We start from the raw sequence: 10,946 nt of genomic DNA on the forward strand, positions 1-10,946 counted from the left end.
AATTAGATAAACTAAATGAGAGAAAAATAACACATATGGTTTATTAATATATTATAAGTTCTAATATAGTAATAATATTATTTAATTAGTTTGATCAATAATGAATTTAGAATTAATCAAAAGATAACTAATTAGATATATGGGTTGATTATGTAAATCATCCATAACTTATATAGTGGGCTAAGAGGCTCCATGGATAATCAAGTTGGGTTACACCCATTGGATGGTCCATGGAGGCTCCATGGGAGTTACAAACCCATGGGTCATGGAAATGAAGATTCATGACACATTAGGGTGTAACCCTAGATGTGTCAATACTATATAAAGCTCATGTGTTCTCCCAAAATCGGTTAGACAAGACACTTGAGGGTTAGAGCTGATTTTTTAGTGTTATACATTCTCTCCAAGTTTACTCCATAGCATTTGGTGTTGTGTGAAGCAATTGAGGCATCATACTTGGGGTGCTAGGCTCACAAGGTTTCAAGGAACACCTACAATAACAAGGTATGTAGGTCTATCTATTATTTAAGTTAAAATTGTTCCCCATGTATGCTAAATAGGATCATAGCCTTGGAAATCAACTTTGCATGATAATTAGACAAACATAGATCCAAGGTTATTAGGGTTGCATGTACACTTAGGAAGTGTTAGAATTCTCAAAACCCTTCATTGGAATGAAATGGGCGCTCTTGGTTAATCGATCCACAATGATCAAAATTTAATACACTCCCCGAACGGTCCTGGGAAGCTTTGTGATGAAATCCATAGTAATATTTTCCTATTTCCACATAGGGATATCTAACAGACGTGACTTGCTATGAGGCCTATGGTGCTCGACCCTGATCTTCCTGCAGGTTAGGCATCTCTCCACGTACCAGGCTCAATCCCGCTTCATGCAGGGCCACCGGTAATCAGGACGAAGATCTCTATATATCTTCGTCGCCATGGGATTAATGGAAAACCTGGATTTGTGGGACTCATCATGTTTGATAAGGTGTCTAAGTCCATAACTATATTTGGCATGTACTTGACCCGACCCGGCATGGTCCATTTGGGTTGCATTTCATCGGAACAATTTGTATGGATAGACATTTGAGAAGAGTATATTTATGATTTATTAATATATTATAAATTATAATATATTAATATGAAATCACATTATCTAATTAGTATTGATAAAGAACTAATTTGGAATTAACTTAGTGAGCAAAAGAAGACTAATTAAATATGGACTCTTATATAGTATGGGCCAAGGTTTATTTAGGATGGGTTAAGCTTAATTGGAAGTCCATGTATAGGCCATAGAGTTTTAACCCATGGATCCTAAGTAAAGTAAGAGTCATGGGTATTAGGGTTTACCCTAATCACTCTACACTATATAAAGAGCACAAAGGCTACCATTTTTGGTTATTAGAAATGTGTGTAGTGACCATAGCCGAAAATAGTGTGTTATACTCTCTTAATAACTTCCAAGTTGTTGTGGTGATTTGTAATTCCACTTGAGGCATTCACATTATTGGTGTTAGGCTCTTAAAGCTCCAAGCAATCAACTACAAGAAAAGGTATGTATTTCTATCCAGTTTTTATTGTACAAGAACCTATAATTGCATGCTAGATAGGACAATGCTTTGGAAATCAATTTTGCATGTATAATAGAGAAAACATAGTTCCAAAGCATTTAGGGTTGTATGTGCACCTTAAGGCTGTTAGGATGCCCAAAACCCTTCAGTGGTTTCAAAGCCTAGGCTAGTTTTCTATTATATTATTGCTTATTTGTGATTTTGAAAAGCTGGAATTGCTGTCTGACTGCTCAACTCGACAAGTCCATGAACAGCTTGACGAGTTTATGATTTTAGTCATGGACTCGACGAGTCTGATGATCAATCAACATCCTGTTCGTGTTTTTTGGCCTGAATTGGGTTAGGATCATTACATATAACTGTTTTGAATCATTTAAACTGTTTTCATGATATGGTAATGATTATCCTAATCTAATTACAAGGTGATTGTCATAATTTCAAGAATTGTATTAATATGATTATGCTAGTATCTTGAATATTGACGATATGAATTATCTTGTTCTATGAGTTTGAATATAATCATGCATGCTTATTTGATTTACTGAATCCATGATGTATGTTTTCTAATGGAGTCCATAATTTATCTTCAAGTTATACCGAAAGTCTTTTTCCTTTAAAAGAGTAATTAAGAACTCATAGGTTATAGAAATGAAGAGTCTTTATTTTAATAGGCCATTAAACTCACAATTTATGAAGTTGAAAAGTTTTGAAGAGTTTCAAAACTTGCCCTTAAGTTTTGGAATTTGTGAAGTCTCATATACTAATACTTTAATTTCAATCCCTAGAGTTTTAAAAGTTTAAAATTCTACCATTAAACAATTATAATATGAAAAGCTTAAGAAACACACACACACACACACACACACATATATATATATATATATATATATGTATAAGATAAGTCAGTCTTACCGTTAGTAGAATCCTTCGACGTGTGCTGGTTGGAGGAGAACGAGACGGATGCTAGAGTTGGTCCAGATTGGTTATTTGACTACACATCGATTTTCAAATCATTCAATGGGTTTTCAAATGATTGATCTAGTCCCAGTTCTGGTTCGAAGACTGTAATTGAAGGTGAAGACGAAGAAGTTGTCTACAGACCGTCGGTGGTGTCTTCTAAGACTTCTTCACTGGATACATCTGTGTCAAGTAATTTGTCTGATTCTTAAAGTCAAGAAAACAATCCAGATGTTGATGCCACTCCTCTTACTCCTGATGAAAGAGAGTTCATGTCCAGAGATGCTTCTGCTGCTACTCAAACATTTATGAAACTTCTCTTTCCCAATCCAATTGCTAACGAGTTTGTGGGAAGACCCTCTCATGATTCTAGAACGTCTGAGGTGGATCATTCAGCAGATGATGGATTTTTAAATATTAACAATCTTCCCATAACGCTCAATGATATCAGCCAGGAACTATCATCAAGAATTCAATGCAATCACCCGATCGAAAACGTCATTGGTCAGCTGGGTGATGGTGTTCGAACGTGAAGTCATTGTGGGGATGTAACTGCATGTCTCTATTCTTGCTTCATATCTCAAATAAAGCCAAAGAATGTTGAAATGGCTTTTAATGAGCCCATCTGGGTGGATGCTATGCATGAGGAATTGAATCAATTTGAGAAGCTTGGGGTTTGGAAGCTGGTTGAGTTACCTAAGGGCAAGAAGTCAATCAACATGCACTGGGTTTATCAAAATAAGCAAGATGATTCAGGGGTCATTGTGCAAATAAGGCTTGATTGGTTATATGTGGATTTTGTCAAATTGAGGTTCTTGACTAGACCGAAGTTTTTGCTCTGGTAGCTCTCTTGATGGCTATTCACATCTTCCTTGCATATGCTTTTTACATGAATTTCACGGTTTACCAGATGGATGTCAAGATTGCCTTCTTGTACGACGTTGTGAAGGAAGAAATTTATGTTGATCAACCTCCTGGGTTTGTCAATTCAAAGTTTCCATATCACGTCTACAAGTTAGACAAAGCTAAAGCTCCAAGGGCGTGGTATGCTACTCTTACGAAGCATTTGCTCGAGTATGGCTATTCATGGGGGACAATTGATCAAACCTTATTCATTAAGCATGTTGGTACCATTCAAATTCTTATTCAAATCTACGTCAATGATATCATTTTCGGGTCAATGAGTTCAAAGTTGTGCAAAGATTTCGAAAACGTTATGGCTTCATGTCAAACAAGAATCAACCAGAATCATGCTACATCAAACCAAGTATGTTGAAGATATGCTAGAGAAGTTTCAGTTTCGAGATGCAAAACCTGCACTGACGCTAATGGCTGAGAGACCTCTATTGACTCTAGATATTGAAGGAGAATCCGTAGATTAGACTGACTACAGATCAATGATTGGATTGTTGATGTATTTAACCTCAAGTAGGCCAAACATCATGTTCGCGGTTTGTCAATACGCATGATATCAGGCTAATCCTAAATTTTCACATCTTATTGTTGTCAAAAGGATTTTTCGGTATCTCAAAGGCAGCCCAAAATTAGGTCTTTGGTATCTGAAAAATTCTGAATTTGATTTATATGCTTTTGCTGACAGTAATTCCAGAGGTTGTGAGCTTGACAGGAAATCAACGTTTGGAGGATGTCAATTTCTTGGTGATAGGCTGGTGTCATGGCAGTACAAGAAACATCATACCGTCTCCACCTTAACAGCGGAGGCGGAATACATAGCCACTTCTGCTTGTTCTCAAGTTATCTGGATACAGCATCAGCTCATGGATTACTCGCGTCACCAGAACTCACACTTGGAGAACTTTGCGAAAAGTCTCTCCTTCCTTAGAATCCCTAGCACCTCTCTCTGGTGCTCCTCGTACTGCTCATGATTCTTGGAATAAACCAAGATGTCATCGATAAGTACTATCACCGACCAATCCAACAACGGCCTACAAACGCGGTTCATGAGGTCCATGAACACGGTTGGGGCATTGGTGAGCCCAAACAGCATCATCACGAACTCATAATGACCATACCGGGTCCTGAAAGCAGTCTTCTGCACGTCCTCATCCCTGACTCGCATCTGATGATACCGGAGTGTAAATCGATCTTGGAAAACCAAGACGCTCCCTGCAGCTGATCAAACAAATGATAGGGAGTGGGTAACGGTTCTTCACCGTTACCTTATTCAACTCCTGGTAATCTATACACATACGGTGCGACCCGTCCTTCTTCTTCACGAACAAAATCGGTGCTCCCCAGGGTGAACTGCTTGGCCTGATAAAACCCTTGTCTAGTAGCTCTTACAGCTGCATAGACAACTCCTGCATCTCTGGGGGAGCTAACCGATATGGTGCCTTGGCTATTGGAGCCGCACTAGGAATCAAGTCAATCTTGAACTCAACCTGCCTCTCCGGGGGTACTCTCGAAAAATCCTCTGGAAATAGATTCGGGTAGTCTCGCACTACCAGAACATCGTCAACTATCATTTTGCCCTTCTCCCGAACATCTATAACATAGGCAATGTAGCCGACGCAACCCTGCTGGAAGTAGCACCTTGCTCTCGCTACTGAACAAAGAACTAGTCCGCATTGTGGCCTCTCGCTCTGAATCACTAACTCTCCCCCACTAGGAGTGCGAACCCTTACTAACTGCACTTCACAATCTATCACCGCCCTATTGAGTCTCAACCAATCCATGCCTACTATGACTTTATTCCCTCGCAGGGGAATAGGGACCAATTCCACCGGAAACTGCTCATCAAATAACTGAAGGGAACATCCTCTATGTACTCTTGCAACCCTAACGATCCTGTCAGCTGCTATCTCAACCTTAAGTGGACAATCTAGCTCCCCTGGAGCTTTGCTAAACCTCTTGCTAAGCGTAAGAAAGACGAATGATCGGATGGCCCCCAAATCAAACAATATTGTGGCTGATATGCCGTTCACTAAGAACGACCCTATACAAAACATATAACCATAAGAAACAACCAATAATAAATGCAGAGATAAGGAAAAAAATACATACCCGTCAACACGTCAGGAGTCGCTCGCGCCTCCTCTGTTGTCAGCTGAAAAGCCCTACTCTTCGCCACTGGCGTCTCAACTCGGCCCTGACGGCCATCTGTAATCCTCAAAGTAGCAGGGGTTAGTGCTAACACCTTCCCCGCATTAGCTAAACACGAACACTTCGAATTTTTATGTCCCCTCTGATTGCACTGGAAGCAAATCAGATCTGATGCCGCAATGACACTAGTAGTGGCTGTACAATCTTTGCTCATATACCCAGTCCGACTGCACTTGTAGCAGCCGACACTCCCTGCCTTGCACGCCCCATCATGAAATCTCCCACACTTGCCATACCGACAGTGGCTCTACTGACTCCTAGATATGTGATCTGAAACCTTGGGCTTTTTTCCCGAACTCCCTGAACCCGAAGCCACCTCCGACTTCCTTTTTCTCTCCATCTCAAGGTCAATCTCTCTTTCCCAAGCCCTAGCAATCATGTCATCCAGCGTTTTACAGCTGGACCGGCTCACAAACTGGCGGATGTCACTCCGCAGCATCTCATGATAACGGGCCTTCTTTATTTCCTCATCAGCTGTGTACTGAGGAACGAGAAGCGCCCTCTCCCTGAACTTGGCGGTAATCTCCGCCACTATCTATGTAGTCTGGGTGAGATCCTGAAACTCCCTGGCTAACTGTTGCACCTCAATAACCGGTGCGAACTCAGCTTTGAACCTGGCAGTAAAGTCAGCCCAAGTCATAGCATCAAAGCTGTGTCATCTCCAATGACATGTCCAACCTCCTCCCACCAATCTCGTGCCCTGTCCTTCTGGAGACAGGATGGCAATATGACCTTGTCCCCCTCGGGACACCTACTAGTGCGGAATGCGTTGGCCACATCCGCCAACCATCTGGTACTTGTTATGGGGTCCCGCGCCCCGTGGTAATCTGTAGCTCTACCTGCCCGGAACTCCCTGAAAGTAAGCGTACGTGACCCCATCATGGCCGCCACCTCAGCACGAAAATGTGCCTAGTCTCTCCTCCATCAACTCTAGTACACCCTCCTTGATCGAACCAAAGATCATTGGAGTCTGCTCAAGAATGATATGAGTAACCTCTGAAGTAAAGAACTCTCTAGTATGCTCATCCAACTATTCGGCCCCCGAGCTGGATCCTGATCCCTCCCCGGCACCTGAACTGCCGCCTGCTGGCCTAGGGTGTAAAACCACCATTCTGAAACACATTACGATAAACGTCAGAAACACTGATATATCTCGAGGGATCACTACTACTACAGGCTTTCCGGTCTTGTATCATCCTTCCTCTATTCAAGTACAGATCCTCTGCTTCCAGTAGTATGGGCCACTACTACCTTCCAAATCTATTAGTACCTTCCTCAAGGACCGCCTCGACTCCACCAAGCCACTACCACTGTTGCTGATCTCTGCTACTCTCATCTTAGTCTTGCCCTAGGGAAATCTCTAACTCAACCAAAACCTGGCCTCAGCCGCTAAATCCTCCTTGTAATGCCAATTAGTCATCACCTGAATACCATCACATGTGGCGTGGCTCAGATAATCCTTCGAGTAAAAGATTCGTCCCTACAACAGTTAGACTCAAACAAGAGTTGCACAGTAGGGCCAAAGCCAGCACTCTAAGATTATTCAACCCTGATCACATGCGATGTGACGTATTCACCTAATGGCTAACTCCCATTATTCAAAGTCCCACAAAGCACAAAGCAAGCAACATTCGGACACAGGAAACAACTCAAGCAATTCTATCCTCATAATGAGAAACTGTACTAGCATACAATGCTAAGCTCATACTATCAGGCATAACCTAACAAGCTATCCTAGTGCTGTCTACTCAATACTAGCATGCAATTATCATAAAGCTGGAACACATATAGCAGCAACATAAGGCATCTTTCTAGATCTTTAGTCCTATTCTAGCATGTCGTTCTACTGAAACTGAAATAGATAATCATAACATAATCTTGTATGGGTAATTTGGGATTACTTACTTGAGCTCGGCTGATCGCATGCACCACACCCTTTTCTCGGTTTCAAAACTCTTTTCTTTTTAAGTCTTTTCCTCAAAAATTCTTTTGAAAACATTTTTCTTTCAAAAATCTTTTTACTATTTCCCTTAGTTTGAGTTCAGTCACACCCGTAAGTGTGCCCGAATCCCTCAAACCAAGGCTCTGATACCAACTTGTAACATCCCAAAATACGACCCAAAAATTTTTGTTTAATCATTACTAAAATCATTAGATCAATACCATAAAATAAAAACCCATACGTCAATATCTCAAAACCATAACAAAGTATCACGAGAAAACTGTATCAAGACTGTATCAAATCATATCTATGAAAAGCTAAATCAACTCCCAGGACAAAAACTGAAGTTGTGGTGTGTGCGATGCCATCATCCCGAGCTCTTCCCTTTGCTTGCGGAAGTACCTGAAACCAAAACTAAAACTGTAATCACGAAGCTTAGTGAGCTCCCCCCAAACTACCACATACCATAAAATAACATATAAACATATATTGGGCCTTGCCCACTGCATCAGACCGAAGTACGAAAACTGCATCGGACCGAGGTCTAGAACTAACCAGGGCCTTTCCGTCTGCATCGGACCGAAGTCCGGAAACTGCATAGGACCAAAGTCCGGAACTATCTGGGGCCTTGCCCCCTACATCGGACCGAAGTCCAGAACTAACTGACTGAACATAGCATAGCATAACATAGCAAATAGCATAAACACTTATACTTCATACTGCATCGGACCAGGGTCCAGAACACATAACATAAAACATGCTTGAATCACAAAGACACCATGCAATCTAACTACTGCATCGGACCAAAGTCCGGAACTGACTGCTAACTAAACGAGCCATCATTGTGGCTGTAGACCCGTTCCTACTGGAAAGAAACTCACCTCGTAGTGTGGCTGCTGAATGAACCACTCTGGAAAGTATCTGTTGTTGTTCCGGTATCTCCCCGACTACAATTTCCATAAGTACACTCAATCAAATAATGATAACTATACTGATGGTAAAATGACTATTTTACCCCTGGTCAAAGTCAACATACAGTTGACCTGACTCGCCGAGTTGGGCCGCCAACTCGTGGAGTCGCTACTCTCATTTCTCGCTTCTGCTCGCTACTACTGGTCGAGTTTGGCATAGACTCGACGAGTTCCTCTTCGATACCAACACTTAGTCAGTATGCATCTGACTCCCCGAGTTGTATGAACAACTCATCGAGTTCTCTTTCAACATATGAACACTCCGACTGTGACTCGCAGAGTTGTATGAACAACTCACCGAGTCTGTTCTTGAGATATGAAGATTTCCTTGGACTCGCTGAGTCATGGCATTGACTTGCCGAGTCCCTCCATGAATGATTCCGATCTCCGACTCACTGAGTCCACCTAAAACTCACTGGTTCTACTGGCATAATACATAAGAGGGGGAAAACTCGAGGACTCGCGACTCGACTCGCCGAGTCTGAAGAATGACTCGCCGAGTCGGTTGCATGCAACTTCTATACAGTTGATTCTACTTAAAACCAATGCATACAACTTATAGATCTGGGTTCTTAAGGCTTGGTTACCACGTAAAGTTTCCAACTTTACGTGCACATATGCATGAAAAGGGATTTAAAGGCTCAAAAGACACTTAAAAGAGTAGATCTAGCACTTTCATGCAAAATGGCTCCATAAAGGTGTTAGATCTAAGTTTTTGGAACTAAAACATGGCTAGATCTGAAGGCTATTCAACCCAATGCGATCTCTCTACTATAACCAAGCTAAGAAATGGATAAAATGGGCTAAATGTGATTTCTAATGTGATACCCGGCCATTGACGGAAACACCGGACAGTGTGACGTCATTTCTCGTATCATAGTTATCAACTTCCTGAAAACACATGCATTTAAAATACGTCAACATAAAGTTGGTGAGTCCACAGGTTTTGACTCCATATAAATATAATACATATTCCGAGTTTCAAAAGTATAGTTTTGAAAGTATCATTTTGACTCTCCAACGTTTAGTATATACATCCTAGGTATAAAAATTTACTTACCAAATAAGTAATTTACCTATAAGTCTCATATACTATGAATATAAGTGTTTGTAATGCCATACAAACGAAAATTTCTACGTTTAAATGTTATTTCAATTCTATACGAATAAAACCGCTACGTATAAATCTATTTCAATTATATACGAGTATGTGTGTTAGGTATAATTATCTACTTAATATACAAGTAGTACCTAGGGTATAAGTAGGGGAAACTTATACTTAACATTAATACTTGTATAACGACAAAGTACAATGCTTCTAACAACTTGCTACCATGAGTCCGTAACCACTGCTTGACAACAAAACCTCTGACAAAACAATACACTCATGATTTACCATGAGAAACAACACCACACGCTTCATCGAAGCCGGAATAAAAATAAAAGGAACGAATCGTCACTCGCTTGTCTTGGGTTGTAATTAACAACCACAAGTGGGGTCGTCAACCTGTATCTTATTCATACACGAATTCCTCGCTCACACGGGATTAACGGTTATAGGTCAGAGGACTTCCACTAAGATCCCCAATCTTAGTTGATGAATGAGGTAGCTCATGTAGACTTTGATGGCTTCCTATAGCTCTAACAACAAAAGCATTTTCATGTCTAAAACCCTAAGTCACTAGACTATGCTTTTAAACATTACTCCTAACTTCATAACATTTAGGCAGTATAACAGTTATATCTTGAAGTAAAACCAGGTTTTATCTTGACCTAAAACCAATAATAACAACATATAACGTTCCTAGTTTTATCTTGACATAAAACCATCAATAACAACATATAACAAACCAAGTTTTATCTTGACATAAAACCGATAATAACAACATACTTTATAACTTAACATATAGAACTTCCGAATATAACTTCGGAACTATATCGCACACAACATATATATAGAATCCTAAGTATAAATCAAGATCTATATTAGTAAATAAAAATACTGATAAGTTGATAATAGTTTTATATATTCAAAATATTATATTTAGAACAATCATATCCCGGTTATCATAACTATATACTATCATATAGACATAATAATCACGTATATATAATATATAGCATGCGTTTTCCCCTGAAATATTAGAAAGTGGGGCCGTGAAACTCACCTTAGCAACATGATTTTATGTAATCTAAGCAGAAACGGTCAGCGGTACGAGGTCGTTAGGGCTCGGGAAGCGAAACAGCTTGAACAAACGAGAGAGAGAGAGAGAGAGAGAGAGAGAAAAGAAATGGTGTAAGGAGAGAGGAGGCTAGACTTGCTATTTATATGCTGATTTTTGGCCTCTCACGATGTGAGAATGATAGATTCAC

The sequence above is a fragment of the Lactuca saligna genome, chromosome 4 (genome assembly GCF_052625555.1).
Source record: "Lactuca saligna cultivar CGN05327 chromosome 4, ASM5262555v1, whole genome shotgun sequence".
Taxonomy (NCBI): Eukaryota; Viridiplantae; Streptophyta; class Magnoliopsida; order Asterales; family Asteraceae; genus Lactuca; species Lactuca saligna.